Here is a 21,688-nt window from a genome sequence, read left to right as displayed (position 1 = left end):
CTGCCAGCAGCTGCCTCCGCTGGCGTCCCTGGCCTCCTGAGCACCCACCCCGCGGAGTGCCAGCTGTGCTCCATCAGCCCGGCACTTCTCGAGTGCCAGGCTCTTTTGCCGGCACTCCAATCCCGGTGGCCCAGCTGGGCCCCGGGTCGCGCTGCGCAAGGCCCCTCCCCTTTAAGAAGGGGAGGAAGGCCTGCAGTACCGCGACCGACGTGGCGCTGCGGCACGTATCGCGGCGATATTCCCTCGCAGCGCCCCAAGAGGGAAGCGGGTCTTGCGGCGCTAACACTCAATTGCGGCCACGGGGGCGCTAATTTTTCCAGCGACGTTAGCACCCTCCTCAATTTTCCCCCCTTTCTTTTCTTTTTAATTTCTGTCGGCGCTGTGCGGGCCCTTTAAGGGGCCACACAGACCATTCAAAATACCGCGCATGCGCATTTTTAGTATTGAAAGGCCGACCAGCCGGCTGCACGGAATCCCTGGAGCGCAGTGCGGCCGCGCAGTCTACAGGGAACATCGGTTGTAGGGCTGGAGGAGGTTACAAAGATATATGGAGGGATTTGATGGCAAGGACGAGAATTTTTTTTAAATCGAGGGGTTACCAGACCGGGAGCCAATGCAGGTCAGCGAGCACAGGGGGTGTTGGGTGAACAGGACTCGGTGCGAGTTAGGATACGGGCAGCAGAGCTTTGGATGAGCTCAAGTTTACGGAGGGGTGGACGATGGGAGGGCGGCCAGGAGAGCATTGGAACAGCAACAAAAAACTGCAAATACGCAGCAAGTCAAATGAAAGGTTATATTCAAAACATTGAAGTTCTCTTCACAGAGACAGCTTGACTGCTTTGAACTGCCAGCATTTCTCGGTCTCTGTCTCTGTCTCGCATTTTAAATCCCTGCTAACAGACTCTCTCTCCAGTGGGTCCTGTGGATGATGTAATGGTTCTGTTTTAAGCATTTTACACCATTGTAAACCAGTCAAAGCAACAAGTAGGCAAACAACAGCTGGAAACAGAGAGGGGAAGAGGAAAGGAGAATGCTCAATAATTACAGTCAATTATCAACCGGTCAGTAAAACGCAAAACACTGCAGATGCTGGAAATCCGAAACAAAGACAGAAAATGCTGGAAACACTCAGCAGATCAGGCAGCAGCTGTGGAGAGAAACAGGTGAGTTCATGGAACTGGTTAAGCTTCCCATTCGGAAACGTGCCTGTTCTTTCCACAGATGCCGAGAGACCGGCTGTGTGTTTCCAGCATTTTTTGTTTTTACATCAAGTGGTTATGCTTCTGTTCTTAAAAAGTGCAACCACACGCAAATAGGCAGCCCTTCGTCAGAAGACCGTGGGTTCAAGGCCACTCCAGAGGCTCGAGCACGTATTCTAGGCCGACACTCCCAGTGCAGCACTGAAGGAGCAAATGGTTTTGATAGAGTAAATAAGGAGAAACTGTTTCCAGTGGCAGGAGGGTTGGTAACCAGAGGACACAGATTTAAGATGATTGGCAAAAGAACCAGAGGCGACATGAGGAAACATTTTTTTTCCCCACAGTGAGTTGTTGTGATCTGGAATGCACTGCCTGAAAGGGCTGTGGAAGCAGATTCAATAGTAACTTGAGAATTGGATAAATACTTGAAGGGGAAAAAAATTTCAGGGCTATGGGAAAAGAGCAAGGGGAGTGGGACCAATTGGATCGCTCTTTCAAAGAGCCGGCAGAGGCACGATGGGCCGAATGGCCTCCTTCTGTGCTGTATCATTCTACGATTCTATGCTGCACTGTCAGAGGTGCTGTCTTTCAGATGAGATGTTAAACCGAGGCCCCGTTCTTCCCCCCCCCCCCCTCAACCCCCTGTGTTCTGAGGATGGTCTACCTTTCGCTTTCAGGTACTGAGCCACCTGCTGTTCCTTTCCAGCACTTTCTGTTGAAGTTGCTTTTTCTCATTTTTTTTTAAACTGCTAGAATGTGGAGAGCAAGTTAAAGGGCATTAGTGAGGAAATCCCCACACTGAAAATTCCCTCAGGAATCTACAGCTGCTGGGTTATTTAAAAAAAAAAGAAATGTACTAATAACTCAAACTTCAGAAAACATCCGTCTCCGATAGGGTGACCAGCGCCTGGTTTTGAACCGTAAAACTGAGGAGCAAAAACTTGGCACCACGAGCCAGTTTTCTCCTAGTGTATTTTAAAGAACGGCCTAAGCCAAGTGACAGGGCAAACACAAGCAGCGTCTCACATTCCCACCTGCGCCGGTGGAACTGTGGCGCATCCGCACGTTTGCAAACAACAACTTGCATCTATACAGCGCCTTTAACATAGTAAAACATCCCAAGGCGCTTCACAGGAGCAGTTATCAAACACAATTTGACACCGAGCCACATAGAATCATAGAATGCCATAGCACAGTAGGAGGCCATTCGGCCCACCGTGCCTGTGCCGGCTCTTTGAGAAAGCTCTCCAATTAGTCCCACTCCCCTGCTCTTTCCCCGCAAATGTTCCCACTCCAAAGTATTTATCCAATTCCCTTTTGAAAGTTACTATTGAATCTGCTTCCACCGCCCTTTCAGACAGTGTATTCCCGATCACATCAACTCACTGTGTAAAGAGATATTAGGACTGATGACCAAAATTTTGGTCAAAAATGTAGGTTTTAAGGAGCATCTTAAAGGAGGAGAGAGAGGTAGAGAGGCGGAGAAGTTTAGGGAGGGAATTCCAGAGCTTAGGGCCTTGGCAGCTGAAGGCACGGCCAGCAATGGTGGAGCGATTAAAACCAGGGATGCATAAGAGGCCAGAATTGGAGGAGCGCAGAGATCTCGAAGGGTTATAGAGCTGGAGGAGGTTGCAGAGATAGAGAGGGGCGAAGGTGAACAAAACCTGATGCATTAGGTTAGGACACGGGCAGCAGGGTTTTGGATGAGCTCAAGTTTACGGAGGGTGTAAGGTGGGAGTCCAGCGAGGAGAACATTGGAATAGTTGCAACTAGGGATAACAAAGGCATGACTGAGGGTTTCAGCATGAGCTGAGGCCGGGGCGGAGACGGGCGACGTTATGGAGGTGGAAGTAGGCAATCTTGGTGATGGAGAGGTTATGGGGACAGAAGCTCAGCTCAGGGTCAAAGATGACACCAAGGTTGCGAACGGTCTGGTTCAGCCTCGGACAGTGGCCAGGGAGAGGGAATGGAGTGGGTGGCTCAGGAATGGAGTGTCAGCTGTGGCTCAGTGGGTAGCACACTCGCCGCTGAGTCAGAAGGTTGTGGGTTCAAGTCCCACTCCAGGGACTTGCACATATAAAGCTAGGCTGGCACTCCAGTACAGTGCTGAGGGAGTGCTGCACTGTCGGAGGTGCCGTCTTTCGGATGAGACGTTAAACCGAGGCCCCGTCTGCTCTTTCAGGTGGACGTAAAAGATCCCATGGCACTATTTCGAAGACGAGCAGGGGAGTTATCCCTCAACCAACATAACAAAAAAAGATTATCTGCTCATTATCACATTGCTGTTTGTGGGAGTTTGCTGTGCATATGGCCAATTGTCATATGATCAAACCCTCCAGGAATACCTCCAACCAGAGTTGGCAACCCTGGATTCACTTTGTCTCCTACTCCCTCATTCTTGGTGTTGGCCTGCACAGGTCTTGGACCCTCCCCAAAGTTCTCAGAAATAACCGACAGATCTGGAGTGAACTTTAAAAACAAATAACTGCGGTATTTTATTAAGGTGGCTGCCTCTGTCCGAGAACCCATGTAGTTTAGAAGGAGTAAGCAGCTATAACCCAACAAAAAAAATCCAGTATCTGTAGGTTCCTGGGGCAGTTAAGGTTGCCAACCCTCCAGGAATTAATCTGAATCTCCTGGACACCACTGCGAGCAACACCCAGGGAGGAATATCATTGGCGCATTAAAAAAGTGTTTTTTTCCATTTTCTTTGAATATTCGTTTTTAAAATATTGAAGATGGAAAATTGACTGTTTGAGGCGGTTGGAGGCAGGATGGTGAGCGATTGGGAAATGTTGGTGTTCAGAGGGACCTGGGTGCACTTGTACATGCTTCACTGAAAGTTAACATGCAGGCACAGCAAGCAATTAAGAAAGCAAATGGTATGCTGGCCTTTATTACAAGAGGATTTGAGTAGAAGAGTAAAGACGTCTCACTGCAATTATATAGGGCCCTGGTGAGACCACACCTGGAGTATTGTGTACAGTTTTGGTCTCCTTAGCCAAGGAAGGATATACTTGCCATAGAGGGAGTGCAACGAAGGTTAACCAGACTGGTTCCTGGGATGGCGGGACTGTCCTATGAGGAGAGATTGAGTAGACTAGGCCTGTATTCTCTGGAGTTTAGAAGAATGAGAGGTGATCTCATTGACACATACAAAATTCTTAGAGGGCTTGACAGGGTAGATGCAGGGAGGATGTTTCCCCTGGCTGGGGAGTCTAGAACCAGGGGTCACAGTCTCAGAATAAGGGGTCGGCCATTTAGGACTGAGATGAGGAGAAATTTCTTCACTCAGAGGGTGGTGAATCTTTGGAATTCTCTACCCCAGAGGGCTGTGGAGGCTCAGTTGTTGAGTATATTCAAGACAGAGATCGATAGATTTTTGAATATTAAGGGATATGGGGATAGTTCAGGAAAGTGGAGATGAGGTAAAAGATCGGCCATGATCTTATTGAATGGCGGAGCTGGCTCGAGGGGCCGAATGGCCTACTCCTGCTCCTAGGTCATGTGATGAAACCTCCCGGAATACACCCAACCAGTGTTGGTAACCCTGGGCCAGCACTGCTCGGAATATCAGTAACACACAACCTGGAAGGGACTGCAGAGTCTCTGGGCTTCACAGTGATGATGGATGTCAGCTCAGTCAGTCAGCTTCACACAGACATCTGGGTTTCGTTAGATGGTCAGTAAAGTGCAACGATAAGAGGAAAGATGGCTGATTGTATCCTGTGCTGGGGCCCTGTTGTTGGGGGAGGGGCAGATCCTTGACTAGAGAATTGATAGAATTGAGTTCCAGGCAAAGACGGAATTAAAAAGGTTTGAGAACTCCACCAGGTGTGAGGAGCTTTTTAGAAAGAAAAAGAAAGAGGAGAGAAAGAGAAAGAGAAAGAGAGAAAGAGAGAAAGAGAGAAAGAGAAGAGAGAGGAGAAAAAGAGAGAAAGAGAGAAAAGAAAGGAGAGAAGAGAAAGAAAGAAAGAAAGAAAGGAGAAAGAAAGAAAGAAAAAGAAAGAGAGAAAGAGAGAAAGAAAGGAGAGAAGAGAAAGAAAGAGAGTGAAGAGAAAGAAAGAAAGAAAGAAAGAAAGAAAGAAAGAAAGAAAGAAAGAGAAGAAAGCGAGAGAGCGCCTTTCATGACCGCAGGACGTCCCAAAGTGCTACACAGCCAGTGAACAATTTTGAAGTGTAGTCACTGTTGTAGGAAACGAGGAAGCCAATTTGCGCACAGCAAGCTCCCACACACAGCAATGTGATAATGACCAGATAACCTGTTTTAGTGATGTTAGTTACAGTAATTAAAAGCAAGAAACACACCAAATCAGTCAGCGTTTGAAAGAGAAAGGATTGGTTAATGGAGAGACCTTTCCTCAGTATTGCCACCCGATACGTAAAGCTGCCTCTTTTCTCTCAGACTGTGTCGATCCCGGACTGGGTGTCGATCCCGGACTGGGTGTCGATCCCGGACTTTATTTCAGTTTTCCAGCATTGGCAGTTTCTCTCTTTATTGGGACTTGTTTAGGTTTTGTACTTTTGAAAACATTCCCAAACAACAAATGTTTACAGCAAACCCATGTTTATGCTGTCTTGAACTGAGGCCCTCTCTTTGGTACAACAACTTGCATTTATATAGCACCTTTAACATAGTAAAACATCCTGAAGCGCTTCACAAGAGCGTAAATCAGATAAAAACTGACCCCGAGCCACATAAGGAGATACTTGGGCAGGTGACTAAAAGCTTGGTCAAAGAGGTAGGTTTTAAGGAGCGTCTTAAAGAAAGAGAGACAGAGGCGGAGAGGTTTAGGGATGAAATTCCAAAGCTTGAGGCCCAGGCAGCTCAAGGCACGGCCGCCAATGGTGCAGCGATTAAAATCAGAGATGCGAAAGAGGTCAGAATTGGATGAACATAGAGATCTCGGTGGGTTGTAGGGCTGGAGGAGATTACAGAGATAGGGAGGGGGCGAGACCATGGAGGGATTTGAAAACAAGGATGAGAATTTTATAAATTGAGGCGTTGCCGGACCGGGAGCCAATGTAGGTCAGCGAGCACAGGGTGATGGGTGAATGGGACCTGGTGCGAGTTAGGACACGGGCAGCAGAGTTTTGGATGAGCTTATGTTTATGGAAGGTGAAAGGTGGGTGGCCGGCCAGGAGAGCATTGGAATAGTTGAGTCTGGAGATAACAAAGGCATGGATAAGGGTTTCAGCAGATGAGCTGAGGCAGGGGCAGAGACAGGCGATGTTACGGAGGTGGAAATAGGCAGCCATGGTGATGGCACGGCTATGTGGTCGGAAGCTCATCTCGGGGTCAAATCCGACACCAAGGTTGTGAATGGTCTGTTTCAGCCTCAGACAGTGGCCAGGAAGAGGGAGAGGTTAAACCGAGGCCTCGGCTGCCCTTTCAGAACTAGAGAGTCACCTGGAAACACAGAAAAATAAAAGAGCACTCGATCCCTTCAATCTGACCGCTCTCTGTTCATCTTCTGCATATGGCCATAATGACCTTTCACACCCGCACTGTGCGTTACCTCCCCACTCACCAACCAGACCCAGTTACAGACACACTACTTGTGGACTGGAATCCTTTCGGGGGGGGGGGACGATGGTGTATTTTGGAAAACAGTGGTTTTATTCTGTAGATCCTGAGACAGAAACCGCAGCCTTGCTCCCACATAGTGCACCAATGCCCTTCAAAAATATCCAAACTGATATAATAGTTGTGTCAGTCCCAACAATTAAAACCTCATGCCCATCGGCATTTGGGAATCTCACACTCAATAGTCCATCTCATTTTTTGGGGGTCCCACGGCCCCTTTTAACGGGTGTGCTGCCCATTCAAAAATCCGCGCATGCGCAGTTTTTGCATTTAAAATAGTGAATCAGTTGCGCAGAAGCTCCAGACCGCTGCGCAGCTGATAAGGAACATTGCTCACACTTACATGGACTGTTTTTGAAGCTAAAATCTCTTCTTTTCACCCCTCCAGTTTCTCCATAAAAGTGTGCTGGGATAGGGTGCCACGGGTACCCGGCCCACTGACTATTCAACATGTTGGGAGATAAGAAGAAACTGAAATTAAACCAGAGTGCTAGAAATACAGACCAATGTCTGACATCAGCTGTGGCTCAGTGGGTGGCACTCTTGCCTCCGAGTCAGAAGCCACACTCCAGAAACTTGAGCACAAAAATCTAGTGCTGACACTCCCAGTGCAGGACTGAGGGAGTGCAGCACTGTCGGAGGTGCTGTCTTTCTGATGAGACGTTAAACCGAGGCCCCTCCCGCCCTCTCAGGTAGATGTAAAAGATCCCATGCCACTATTTCGAAAAAGAGCAGGGGAGTTCTCCCCGATGCCCTGGCCAATATAATCCCTCAAGCAACACCACTAAAACAGATAACTTGGTCATTATCACATTGCTGTTTGTGGGAGCTTACTTTGCGCAAATTGGCTGCCACGTTTCCTACATTACAACAGTGAATACACTCAAAGTTCTTCATAGGCTATAAAGTGCTTTGGGAATTCCTGAGGTCGTGAAAGACGCTATATAAATGCAAGATCTTTCTAGCTTCTTAAAGGGATATCTACTGTCTCAGGTGGTCACCCTTTGTCAGAACTCCTCAGATGCCGACAGACCTGCCGTATATTTCCAGCACTTTCTTTATGTAACCATTCTCCATGTGCAACACTAAACTGTACAGTTGGCTATTCCACTGCAAGGGCATCACATCCTTTGCTTGTATAAAAGAAACATAGGCATTATCCTGAAGGAGTCACGGGATTGCAATCAGGAGTCGGATTTTCCCCTTCCCAACCCAGGGATACTGAAGTCAAATGTAGTCCCATCCCCAACTATCATCCCCCCCCCCCCCCAAACTTATGTCAATTGTAGCCCTCCCCTCCCTCACACCACAACTCCGCCCCCCCCCCCCCCCCACTGTAATCCAGGCTGAGATCAGCTAACTCCGCACAGCCCAGGGCTGGAACCAGAGACCGTCCTGCTGTAAATGGGTTATGCTAATCAGAGCACTGACCTACTGAGGTACTGGGTGTGGTAGCTATTGGAGTTTCTACTTCAATTTTTTATCAGGAGAGGATGAACAGGCTGGGGCTTTTTCCTCTAGAAGAGGGGTGACCTGAAAGGTCTTTAAAATTCTGAAAGGGTTTGATAGGGTAGATGTAGAGAAAATGTTTCCACTTGTGGGATAGAACAAAATTAGAGGTCATAAATATAAGATAGTCACTAATAAATCCAGTAGGGAATTCAGGAGAAACTTCTTTATCCAGAGAGTGGTTAGAATGTGGAACTCGCTACCACAGGGATGAAGTGGGGTGAGATGAAGAAGAATGGGAGGAGGCCCGTGTGGAGCATAAACACAGGCATAGACTTGATGTAACTTTCCAAAGTCTCAGTAAAAAAACTAAACTTGCTAACATTAGTGTAAACAAGATGTAGTTCTCAAATAAAACCACGTAGCACAATCCAGTGGCCCATTCATAGGGGTCTTACAGCACTCCCGGTAACCTCCTGATTGGATATCACTTTAAGGTGCTGTTGTAGTAGCAGTAGAATCCGCAGAGAGACACCCTACACATCTCTCACTGACACACACCGCTTCGTAACTGGTAAAACAACAGCAAAATACTGCCGATGCTAGAAATCTGAAATAAAAAAATAAAAACAGAACACGCTGGAAACACACAGCAGGTCACTCCCTACCTAACAGCACCTTCACCACACGGACTGCACGATTCAAGAAGAGGGCCCACCACCATCGTCTCAAGGGCAACTAGGGGAGGGGCAATAAAGGCCGGCCTTGCCAGCGACGCCCACATCCCGGGAATAAATTAAAACAAAGGCCATGTAACAGCTGTGGAGGGAGAAACAAGAGTTAACGTTTCAGATCGACGACCTTTCATCAGAACTGGAAGATGTTGGAGATTAACATTAAGCAAATACAGAGCCAGTGAAAAAGGAGGGGCAGGTTAATAACTGGTGGCTTATTGTACTCTACTGCCAACTGTTTTTTATTCATTCTCAGGATGTGGATGTCGCTGGCAAGGCCAGCATTTATTGCCCATCCCTAATTACCCTTGAGAAGGTGGTGGTGGGCTGCCTTCTTGAACCGCTGCAGTCCGTGTGGTGAAGGTACTCCCACAGTGCTGTTAGGTCGGGAGTTCCAGGATTTTTACCCAGCGATGATGAAGGAACGGCAGACAGGATGACGTGTGACTTGGAGGGGAACTTGGAGCAGGTGGTGTTCCCATGCGCCTGCTGCCCTTGTCGTCCCAGGTGGTGGAGGTGGCGGGTTTGGGAGACGCTGCTGATGTAGAGTGCTCAATCCGATTCAGGCCCTGTCGTTAGGACAGCCCTGCCCTCCAAGGGACTGAGGACTTCCTCACGGGTCTCCAAGGGACCTGGAGAGGCAAATTGCCTGCCCCTGCCACTACAACAAGTTTAGTTGTTGCGGGGTCGGAGAGGGAGTGGGCAGTGATCGCTGGCTATGAGCTTTACATGCTTCTGACCTGTGTGCACCTTTTCCCCTCCCACCCCCTCCCCTCCACACACGGGAATGTTTGCAGCCCGAGACCTAAAGTCGCAATTGGGACTTTCGAGCAGCAGCGCATGGTCGAGCTCAACGTGCGGCTGCGGCAGTGTTGTAGGCAATGCTCTGAATGTTCGGCCACAGTGGGAACCGGGTAAATCCAGACTCGTATCCTAACTCGCACCAAGCCCCGTTCACCCATCACCCCTGTGCTCACTGACCTAACATTGACTCCCAGTCCGGCAACGCCACGATTTAAAAATTCTCATCTGTTTTTCCCCCAAATCCCTCCATGGTCTCGCCCCTCGCTATCGCTTTAACCTCCTCCAGCCCTACAACCCTCAGAGACCTCTGCGCTCTTCCAATTCTGGCCACGAGCACATCCCCAATTTTCATTGCTCCACCATTGGCGGCTGTGCCTTCAGCTGCCTATCCCTAGGGTTGTAGGATTAATCACCAATTAAAATCTGCGTTACTGAGAGAGCAAAGGGCTGAAACCAAGAATAAAAGCTTAAAATTATTTAGATTTTTTTTACCCCCATCTCCATTTATTGTTATTATTTTCTCCACAAATTGGAGTCTCTATTTGAAATTCTCCAGATTAAATAAAACATGCATGCATAAAAAACACTACAGAACAACAGGGAGCTGGAATCCCCGACTGAATCCCCTGTCTGTACAGAGTTAGCTGATACAGGAACATAGGAATCACTAGAGTAAACAAGACCAAGGTCCATCTAGCTCACCTACCAACATCCTGGTAGTCGCACGATACAATGATAATGGAGTTGTTGACTAATCGTAGCAATCAATCTCTATCAATTAGTCCATCAGACACGAGGCGAAGAAAACCTCCAGTGCTGGAGAGCTTTGGGAACCATAGGCCCAGAGTCACTTGTTCCTCCCAGACATGCTTGGATGTCAGAGCAGCAATTGGTAGGAGTGCTACAACTGAGCTCAGCACCAATGGGCTAGAGAGGGGTAAAAAAATTCAAACAATGAGTCAAGGCTCCTGCTCTTGATCACTGTCATAGAGTTATACAGCACAGAAAGAGACCCTTCGGCCCATCGTGTCCGCGCCGGCCATCAAGCCCTGTCTATTCTAATCCCATTTTCCAGCACTTGGTCCGTAGCCTTGTATGCTATGGCGTTTCAAGTGCTCATCTAAATGCTTCTTGAATGTTGTGAGGGTTCCTGCCTCTACCATCCTTTCAGGCAGCGAGTTCCAGATTCCAACCACCCTCTGGGTGAAAAAAAATTTCCTCTAAACCTCCTGCCCCTTACCTTGAAACTATGCCCCCTGGTTATTGACCCCTCTACAAAGGGGAAAAGTTCCTTTCTATCTACCCTATCTATGCCCCTCATAATTTTGTACACCTCAAATCAGGTCCCCCCTCAGCCTTCTCTGTTCTAAGGAAAACAACCCCAGCGTGTCCAGTCTCTCTTCATAGCTGAAGTGCTCCAGCCCAGGTAACATCCTGGTGAATCTCCTCTGCACCCTCTCCAATGCAATCACATCCTTCCTATAGTGTGGCGACCAGAACTGCACACAGTATTCCAGCTGTGGCCTAGCTAGCGTTTTGTACAGCTCCATCATAACCTCCCTGCTCTTGTATTCTATGCCTCGGCTAATGAAGGCAAGTATCCCATATGCCTTTTTAACCACCTTATCTACCTGTCTTGCTGCCTTCAGGGATCTATGTACATGCACACCAAGGTCCCTCTGATCCTCTGTCCTTCCTAGGGTCCTACCATTCATTGTGTATTCCCTTGCCTTGTTAGTCCCCCCAAAATGCATCACCTCACACTTTTCAGGGTTAAATTCCATTTGCCTGTCTAGTGAACAGTACTGGAAAGTGCACCTGTGTGGGCTTCAGCTGTGAGGCACCACACGCTCAAATAGCCAGCCCACACGTGATGAACAGTTAGTTGAGGCACCGGAGGGCAAGTGTAGCCATGAATCCCGGCAGGAGACGGCTCCTCCGAGAGCAGAGGGACGAAAGCCAGGCAGCAAATATTCAGCCGTGGCTCAGTGGGTAGCACTCTCGCCTCGGAGTTGGAAGGTTGTTGGTTCAAGCCCCACTTGATGCCTTTTCTAGACACAAAAGGGCATCAAGGGGTATGGGGAGAGAGGGGGAATATGGTATTGGGATAGAGGATCAGCTTCAATCATATTGAATGGTGGAGCAGGCTCGAAGGGCCGAGTCCTGCTCCTATTTTTCTATGTTCTATGTTCACTCCAGAGACCTGAACACATAATTCAGGCTGCAGTGCTGAGGGAGTGCCGCACCGTCGGAGGGGGCGTCTTTCGGATGAGACGTTAAACCGAGGCCCCCGTCTGCCCCCAGGTGGACGCAAAAGATCCCACGGCATTATTTCGAAGAAGAGCAGGGGAATTTTCCCCGGTGTCCTGGGCCAATATTTATCACTCAACCAACATCACTAAAACAGTAATCACTATCTGGTCATTATCAAAGTGCTGTTTGTGGGAGCTTGCTGTGCACAAATTGACTGCCGCATTTCCCACATTACAACAGTGTATTACACTTCAAAAAGCACTTCATTGGCTGTAAAGCGCTTTGGGAAGTCCTGCTAAATAAATGCAAGCCTTCCTTTTCCATCCAGCAGAAATAATCAGGAGGGAACAAGTTCTAAGGAGGAATTTTCCTTGTAAAATGAACAAGGCAGGATCCTGTCTAATTACAATTACACGATTAAATATTTATTGAACTTTTGCGGTTAGCTTTATCTTAAAGTCTGAGAAACCTGTGGACCGGCCGAATAAAGTTAGACAGTAGCTGCCCGCAGGAACTCAATTCATTTATTGTGTGTACAGCCAGACATATGGTCAAGCATTTAGCCTGTTTAACACAACAGCTATATAACCCGTCAGACATCATAAAAGAACAGTCACCTGAAAATCAGAGTTTACACAGAATGAGCTGGTTAAGTCAACGCACTTTTAATTAACGGCTGGAAATCTGATTCACACTCAAAGCCCACGTTAAGGTCAAGTTATTGGTAATTTGTATTGAAAAGACACACTGACCCCCACAAGGCAGGTTGTGACTGTGACCATCGTTGTGTATTTCCAGTAGGATTCGTCCTCTTGATGCCCCCTCTCCACTCAACATTGTGTTAAAGGTCCTCCTGCAGGATACACTCCAGAGACAAGCACTGCGATGAACAAGCTGCTGACTGTGGCATTGCAGAATTAGGACTGAACCACCGGTTTCACCCTCCCTTCCCTGGCCCACCCCCTAACAGGAATGCTCCATTTGCTACTTCTTCAGAGGGGTGGCTAGCAATACGATGCCAGAGTGGCTTGAAGCTTCCCCAGTTCTGTGACCAGTGGGCACCTCCACAGGGTACCAGGGTTGCCAACCCTCCAGGATTGCCCTGGAGTCTCCAGGGATTGAAGACTAATCTCCAGGACACTGCGGCGAGCAACACCCAGGAGAAAAATCCTAGGGGTAAACTCTCTTTTGTTCATTAGTTCCAAACATGTTGGACATGAGAGAAAAAAGGCCGTTTGACTGACAGTCAAGCATTATCCAATCGGGTAGCGAAGAGTCTGTTCGGTTTCTAATTGGCCGTGGGAAGGCACGACCCCGTGAGGATGGACATGTCGGGCGACCAATGGCGGGAGTGTGGGGGCGGGGCGGTTGGAGGCAGGAGGTCATGTGATGACACCTCCAGGAATATTTCGAAGAGAAGAGCGGGGGAGTTCTCCCCGGTGTCCTGGGCCAATATTTCTCCCTCAACCAACATCACTAAAACAGATGATCTGGTCATCATCACATTGCTGTTTGTGGGACCTTGCTGTGCGCAAATTGACTGCTGCGTTTCCTACATTACAACAGTGACTACGCTTCAAAAACTACTTAATTGGCTGTAAAGCACTTTGGAACAGCCTGAGGTCATGAAAGACGTTATAGAAATGCAACTTCTTTCTTTTTTAAGAGCGGTGCTCTAATGTAGATGCAGTGCAAGAGGAAGCTGTGAGACTCCTGGCTTGTCTTCAGAGTGTGTGTTGCACTCCTCCTATTGGCCGGACATGGTAAGCCACATTTTGTGAATTTCTGCAGATGAAGGAATGTGACACACTTGCTATTGTTAAGTGAGATTTGGTCAGTGAGCATAAATTCCCATTTAAATGATGCGCGGATGTTTTCAGCGCTGTCCGATGTTGACATGAGATTGCCGTGGGATGCGGGGCACACCGTTTAAATCACCTCTCACGAACATCTATTCAATCACTGGTTAGGCCTCAGCTGGAGTATTGTGTCCAATCTGGGCACCACACTATAGAAAGGATGCCAAGTCCGTGGAGTTGGCTGCAGAAGAGAATAACTAGAATGGTACCAGGGATGAGGGGCTTCAGTTACATGGAGAGACTGGAGAAGCTGGGATTAATATCCTTAAAGCAGAGAAAGTTAAGGGGAAGATTTAATAGAGGCGTTCAAAATCATGAAGAGGTTTTGATAGAGTAACTAAGTAGAAACTGTTTCCACTGGCAGGAGGGTTGGTAACCAGAGGACACAGATTTATTGTAATTGGCAAAAGAACCAGAGGGGAGATGAGGAGAAATTGTTTTATACAACCCTCCAAGATATCAGCGCTCTTCCAATTCTGGCCTCTTGCGCATCCTCAATTTTAATTGCGCCACCATTGGTGGCCGTGCCTTCAGCTGCTGAGGCCTGGGCTCTGGAATTCCCTCCCTAAACCTCTCCGCCTCGCTACCTCTCGCCTCTCTTTCCTCCTATAAGATGCACCTTAAAACCTACCTCTTTGACCAAGGTTTTGGTCACTTGTCCTAATATCTCCTTATGTGGCTCGGTGTCAAATTTTGTCTGATAATTGCTCCTGTAAAGCACCTTGGGTTGCTTTACTGCATTAAAGGCGCTGTATAAATGCAAGTTGTTGTTGTGATCTGGAATGCACTGCCTGGAAGGGCGGTTGAAGCAGATTCAATAGTAACTTTGAAAATGGAATTGGATAAATACTTGAAAAGGAAAAATTTGCAGGGCTATGGGGAAAGAGCAGGGAGTGAGACTAATTGGACAGCTCTTTCAGAGTGCCGGCACAGGCACAATGGGCCGAATGGCCTCCTTATTTGCTGTATGATTCTATGAGGTAAATTGGATGACAGCAGGAGTTCAGACTCCGTGATCATTGCGGCCAGTTTGCTGCCAGGAACAGTGTCGACTATTGGTATGTTGGACCCTAGCTGCTCAGTCTGCCCCCTACAGGCCAGCAATGCACTTACACAGTGCCTACTCTCCACATCAGGGATGATCCAGAGGCAGACTGACAGAAGAGCTTAAAGGTAATCTTTGCACTAACTGCACAGTGCGAGGTGTGAGGTGGGACATTTTTGGCAAAATAAAAAAACAGCAATAATTAGACATAAAAGACAGAAAGAGTTGCATTTCTATAGCGCCTTTCACAACCTCAGGACATCCCAAAGTGCTTTACAGCCAATGAAGTACTTTTTGAAGCTTAGTCAATGTTGTAATGTAGGAAACGCAGCAGCCAATTTGAGCACACGCTGATGTTAATGTAGTACATGCCTTTCTAAAAGAGGGGATTTGTTTTAAGAAACTTTTACGAAAGTTTCAGATTTTGCTAATGTCATGAATTGGTGGCTAAAAGCGATACAGTTCCCCTTTTCATTCGGCCTCTCTCATCCGATGGAAATAAAAGCCTGGCGTGTGGTATTTTCCTGCTGCAAGCATGGAAGCCTTCAGTGGTGTGTTAAGGTCAAAGAGCGGCTTGCTTGTTCCGCAGCTGGGGATTACCAACAGAAGGAAGAAAAGAAAGGACGAACTTGCATTTCTATAGCGCCTTTCATGACCCCGGGATGTCCCAAAGCGCTTTACAGCCAATGAAGTACTTTTTGAAGTGTAGCCACTGTTGTAATGTAGGAAACGCAGCAGCCAATTTATGCACAGCAAGATCCCACAAACAGCAATGTGATAAATGACCAGATCATTTGTTTTAGTGATGTTGGTTGAGGGATAAATATGGGCCCAGGACACCAGGGAGAATTCCCCTGCTCTTCGAAATAGTGCCATGGGATCACCTGAGGGGGCAGACGGGGCCTATGCAATGAGAACTAAATCAGTGCTAGTACGTCTCCCATGGCATTGCTCACAGGTAGTCTGGAGTTTGTTGTTGGAGGTTGCGATGTTTAGCTGCTAACTTGGCCTCTCCCTTTAAGGTCAGCACTCACTTACTCACCTTGGGGAAGTCATCTAACTAGGCGTGCGCTGAGGTCAATTAGAGGCTAATTACTGATGGAAGTTGCTGTAGATTGGCAGCTGCTTGTAAATACCCAGCTCCAGCTCTGATGGAAAGGCTGGGTTACCAAGGTCATAATCAAACCCTCAAGAAATGATTGGCTGACTTTTTCTTTTGTTGTATTCTTATTATTCTTTCAACACTTTGCAATGTGACCTCTACAAGATGATGGATATACACTAGGTACAAAACTTGAATCTAGAGCAAGGTTAGACAGATTGCGAAAGGATATGGCAAACAGAATTAGCTTTATCTTTATTATAAATAAAAGATGGGCAGACAGCAACAGAATAAGACAGTGAAAGCTACATTTCCTCAACTCACTGAGTGCAAAACTGAAGGGGCAAAGAAATCATTTGTAAACATCCCGTCCATTCATGCCCGAATTTATCTTTGTGTTAACATGTGCTTTTCTACTTCCCTTCTCTCTCTTTTTCTCTCTCACTCACTTTCTCTCTCCTCACTCGTACCAGCTGACAAATACTCCCACATCTGTTCCACATTACACACTTAACAGGCCTGAAAATTGTTGTTTGTCACTGGAGGATCGAACTCACATTTCAGCTCAGAACGGTCAATTTCATGTTAATCCGTTTGACGGACTCCCTGGGAATCCTTACTTTAACCCTTCGTGCACAATGCTACCATTCAGCAGGTCTGATTTTGTGACCCCTGGTCCCCGGTATAATGTGGGCATTAATTGTGATGGTGCAAAGTTGGTTTTGAGCAAAGCCTCGCCAGAGGTTCAGAAACTGGTCCCCGGCAGATCCATTTTCGATCACCTATATGTGTTGGCAACTGGCATCAACAACTTGCATTTACATAGCGCCTTTAACGCAGTAAAAACATCCCAGGTGCTTCACAGGGGCGATTATCAAAGAAAAATTGACACCGAGCCACGTAAGGAGATATTAGGACAGGTGACCAAAAGCTTGGTCAAAGAGGTGGATTTTAAGGAGCGTCTTAAAGGAGGAGAGAGAGGTAGAGAGGCGGAGAGGTTTAAGGAGGGAATTCCAGAGCTTGGGGCCGAGGCAGCTGAAGGCACGGCCACCAATGGCGGAGCGATGAAAATTGGGGATGCGCAAGAGGCCGGAATTGCAGGAGATATGAGAGGGGGGATCTCATGCAAGGAAATATTAGGAAAAGGTGACGATGAGGTCACACAACAGTGCTCCTTCATCGTTATGTTTTGTGGCTTAAAAATGTCTCCAATTAGAAATGATAAAGCCTGAGCTGTAGACAGGGCACTAGCAATATTGACCCTTTCTGCTCCAACTCATTTATACCCTTTGCGTTCCTGAAAGTGGGGGTACAGTACCATGGGAGTTAACGCCCGCCAGTGCCTTGCTCAAGTGTGAGCCCGAGCAGTCAATGTTGACAGACTATTCGACTGCAGTGGGCTTCAGAATTAAGTCCAATTCTGCCCTCATCCGATGTCCACATACACATTCCTGGAAGATGAGGGTCAAATATTGGCCAGGACACCGGGGAGAAACCCCCCCCACCCCCTGCTCCTCTTCGAATAGTGCCGTGGGATCTTTTACGTCTATCCGAAAGATGGCACCTCCGACAGTGCAGCCTGTTGTTCTGCTCTCCATATACAAAGTATTAGACTTCAGCAGCTTTAACATTTGCCACTTGTTTTGAGGGCAGGACAATGATATGCGTGAGCCCGATCTTGGTGTTTACATTGTTAAAGCCAGCTTCTTAGAGCCACCATAGACACATGCAGATCAATCATCCTTTATCACACATTGTTTAAGTGGCCTCCTTGTCCTCAGCATCCTGCGTTCGTTTTTGAAGATTGGCTTGGTGCTGCAAGTAGTACTTGACGCTTGTTGGAAACACCCTATTGTGCACCAGGAGAACAATCAGTTCCAAACCGAACTGCAACTCCCTCCTCATTTAATGAGCATGAGCGCTAAACCGTTTGTGTGCTGAACATTAATTTGTAACGGGGAGACAGAGAAAACAGGACAGCGGGAACCAGCTGGGAGGCGACAAGGAGCACTGGGTGGGGCATAATAATGAAGTAAGATCACAGCCATAAAAATGCTCATCAGAATCGATTCTCTTTTGGTCAAAGTCCCTGTTACAAGTGCTATGAATAAAACATGTCACAGCCAATAGTGTGAATGATTTGTCTCTCTCCACTTGTGAGGCCCAATCATAAGTCAAACAATGATGCATCAATCTTTAAAGGTGCATATTCTCGAGAGAACAGGGAGGGCTGGGGCACTAACCGTCCACGCCTGGGAGCTGGGTCTGAATGAAGCCCAGAGTACAATCTCTGTCCATTGGTTGCAAGGGACCTAAGTGGACGAGTTTTAAGCAATTTCACCCTGGTTCTGAGTGAGTGTGTCCACATACAGTACAAAACTGCCTCCTCATTCAACATCATCCTATCAATCTCACTGAGAGAGGCCACAGGATGGTCGGTACTGTATATGGGAAATGGAAAAATGTCTCACTGATTATGGTAGTGGGTGATCTTCTCGGGTTGGTGCTGAGGCACATTGACGGAGCATCTGTCTTGATGCTAACACTGGCTGCCTAAAATGGAAAGTATTCCATTCCCCAGCATTAACTCGATAAGAACAAAATTCAATGGGGCAATTGGGAAACAAAATTTAAAAAAAAAAGTAAATCTCTATATTCTGTTGTGAAATTCAAGCATGTTTCAAAAATCAATTGTGTTCTTGTAAAAAAAAACTAAAAGAGATCTGAATATTGTCTGATGAATTTCTGTTGCTGCAGGTCTCAAAAGAATTATGGGTTGTTTCTGCAAGTGACCTTTCCACTCTTCCTATTGCGGCCCATCTGTTGATGGACCTCTTCACCTATAACAGGATCCAGACCCTGCAGAGACCTGAGATTAAGTTGATTGATACGATCTGTGCTTCAGTCCAAGCCTCGAGACATTTCCTGTGTCAAGGGGGTCTGTGTCATATTGATGGGGTGGACCAATTGAGGGTCAACAGACAGGAAAGATTTACGACCTGAATCAAGGATGAGGGTTATATACGGCCATATCCTGAGAGGAACTGACCTGTTTTCAATGAGCGGGACAGGTCATTTATTAATAAAGGTTGGTGCTGGTCCTTTGGCTACAGTCAGATTGGTCTCTTTGCAGAATGTGGGTTTACATCTCATCCACAGACCACATGCTGAGAATAATTCTTTTTTTTAAATTATTAACTCCCTCTTTGATTCTTAGGTGCTCCCTACCCCCCTGAAGGTACTGCTTCTTGGTAAGATGCAGTTCCAAGGGTATTGGTTGCCGCTGGTACCCCACCCAGGGTAACACTCTTGCCTCTGAGTCATGAAGGTTGACATGAATCAGTAATTCATGAAAGAAAGACTTATGAAATAATACTGAGTGGCCTACGGGTGGCGCTGTCCAGGGAGAGTATAAATTCTCGGGCACGGGCCCAGCTTGCGCAGGACATTCTTAACAGGAACTAGTGAAGGACACAACTAGACCTCCATGTTGTAAAACAGTTGATTAAAGCTTTGTTTAACGCTTAGACCAAGTGCCTAGTAGTTTTCTTACATCAAAGGTCGTGGGTTGAAGCCCCACTCTAGTAGACCTGAGCACCAAAAAATTACACTTCTGTAGCCCCGTTCATGACGGCAGGAAGTCCCAAAGCGCTTTACAGCCAATGAAGTACTTTAGAAGTGTAGTCACTGTTGTAATGTAGGAAACACGGCAGCTAATTTGTGCACAGCAAGCTCCCACAAACAAAATCAAATCAAATCAACTTTTATTGTCATTGTTAGTGCACAAGTGCACTACAACGGAATGTAGGCTTGCGGCTCCCGAGAGTGTACATTTAGATTAAGACATTTAAACATTCAACATACATTTGGCTTGTAATACATTAACATAAACATAACCATAATAAAGTGCATTGGCAGATGTGCAGGCTTTAGAGTTTATTTGTGGAGTTCAGTAGGATGACAGCCCTGGGAAAGAAGCTGTTCCTAAATCTGGTCGTACGGGTGCGAATGCATCTGTAGCGTCTCCCAGATGGCAGGAGGGCGAACAGGCTGGGGTGGGTAGGGTCTTTGATGATGGTCCGTGACCTCCGTAAACAGCGTTTCTGGTATATGTGCTCTATGGTCGGTAGCCGGGTGCCGGTGATGCGTTGGGCAGTTTTGACTACCCGCTGCAGGGCTTTCCGGTCATAGTAGCTACAGCTGCCATACCATACTGTGATACAGTTTGTCAGGATGCTCTCTATTGTGCAGCGGTAAAAGTTAGAGAGGATCAGGGGTGACAGGTTACATCCCTTCAGCCTCCTTAGGAAATATAGGCACTGCTGGGCCTTCTTCACCAGAGAGGAGGTATTGAGGGACCAGGAGAGGTCTTCCGTGATGTGGACTCCGAGGAACTTAAAGCTGTCCACCCTTTCCACCACAGCCCCATTGATGTCCAGATGACCAGATAATCTGTTTTTAGTGAAGTTGGTTGAGGGATAAATATTGGCCGCAGGACACCGGGGAGAACTCCCCTTCTTTTCTTCAAAATAGTGCCGTGGGATCTTTTACGTCCACCTGAGAGGGCAGACGGGGCCTCTTTTAGCATCTCATCCAAAAAACAGCACCTCCGACAGTGCAGCGCTCCCTCAGTACTGCGCTGGGAGTGTCGGCCTAGATTGTGGGCTCAAGTCTGTGGAGTGGAATAAAGAGGTTTTCTTGTTTTACGTTTTCAGTTCTGATGAAAGATGTGAACCGTGGACACTGACCTCTCCTTCCCCCTTTTACAGATGCTGCGAGACCAGCTGTACATTTCCAGCATTTGTTCTTTCTCATTTCCAGCGTTCCTTGAATTTTTTTTTTATCGCGAGGTCTTTTTTCACGCAATTGAAGCTCTACTCTAGATGAACGGTGTTAACACGGGCAGATTACAGGGACATATAACCCAGCACAGACGGGGCCGTGCCTGACTCTGGTTACAGCTCAGCAGTCACTATAATGGATTTGCAATAGGGTATCCATTACCCTCAGGATGATGCCTGAAACCTGAACACATTGCACAGCTGTAGAATTCCTGCTTCCTGTTATGTGTGGAAACGTAAAAGGATTTGCTATAAATCTCGCAGTGAGCACTGAGGCAGTTCCTGGCGAGGGTCTAATTTTGACAGCCAAATTTGGAAAAGCCAGACTTTGCTTCCATTGTTTGAACTTCTGAAATGTAGTGTTGAGAGTTCAAAGGTTTCTGTTGGCGTATTTGTACACTTGCAGACACCCCGGACCTGAACAGGTCACATTTATGCTGCTGCAGATAAAACAATTTTGCCTCTCAGTTTTGCTCAGTGTGTGCGACTGCTGACTCTAGCCAGGAAGTGTGGGTTCAAGCTGCACCCAGGATTGAAGTGCATGACCTAGACTGGCAATCTAGTGACGTGCAGAGAGAAGGTTACATTGTTGGAGCTGCTGAACGTCTGATGAGACGGATGTTGAAGATTCACTTGAACAGACAAGTGGCACCTTGGTTAGTGGCTTGTTGTTAGCCGTGGCTCAGTGGGTGGCACTCTCGCTTCTGAATCAGAAGGTTGTGGGTTCAAGTCCCACTCCAGTGCGTAATCTAAGCTGGCACTCCAGTGCAGTGCTGAGGGAGTGCTGCACTGTTGCAGGTGCTGTCTTTTGGATG

At 47.3% G+C, this 21,688-nt stretch overlaps 1 protein-coding gene and 1 long non-coding RNA gene across 3 annotated transcripts in view; one reads left to right on the top strand and one right to left on the bottom strand.

Annotated features, from left to right (window-relative positions):
* Positions 1-12,962, bottom strand: part of fam110d (family with sequence similarity 110 member D) — a 46,758-nt gene extending 33,796 nt beyond the window's left edge. For both annotated transcript variants that reach the window (XM_085962802.1, XM_085962801.1), the window contains exon 1: positions 12,779-12,962. The gene's annotated coding sequence lies outside the window, so the exon portion shown is untranslated. The remainder of the gene's footprint in view (positions 1-12,778) is intronic.
* On the top strand, positions 973-19,700 carry LOC147103315 (uncharacterized). Its single transcript, XR_015072939.1, has 3 exons — positions 973-1,163; positions 13,693-13,789; positions 18,790-19,700. It is a non-coding gene; the product is annotated as an uncharacterized LOC147103315 (long non-coding RNA).
* Positions 19,701-21,688: the final 1,988 nt, after the last annotated feature.

Source organism: Somniosus microcephalus, chromosome 20 (assembly GCF_052327205.1).
Source record: "Somniosus microcephalus isolate GS21.2 chromosome 20, FLI_Smic_1.0, whole genome shotgun sequence".
In the NCBI taxonomy this organism is placed as follows: Eukaryota; Metazoa; Chordata; class Chondrichthyes; order Squaliformes; family Somniosidae; genus Somniosus; species Somniosus microcephalus.
The sequence above is the reverse complement of the archived record's forward strand: the minus strand, read 5'-3'. Positions and strand labels throughout refer to the sequence as shown.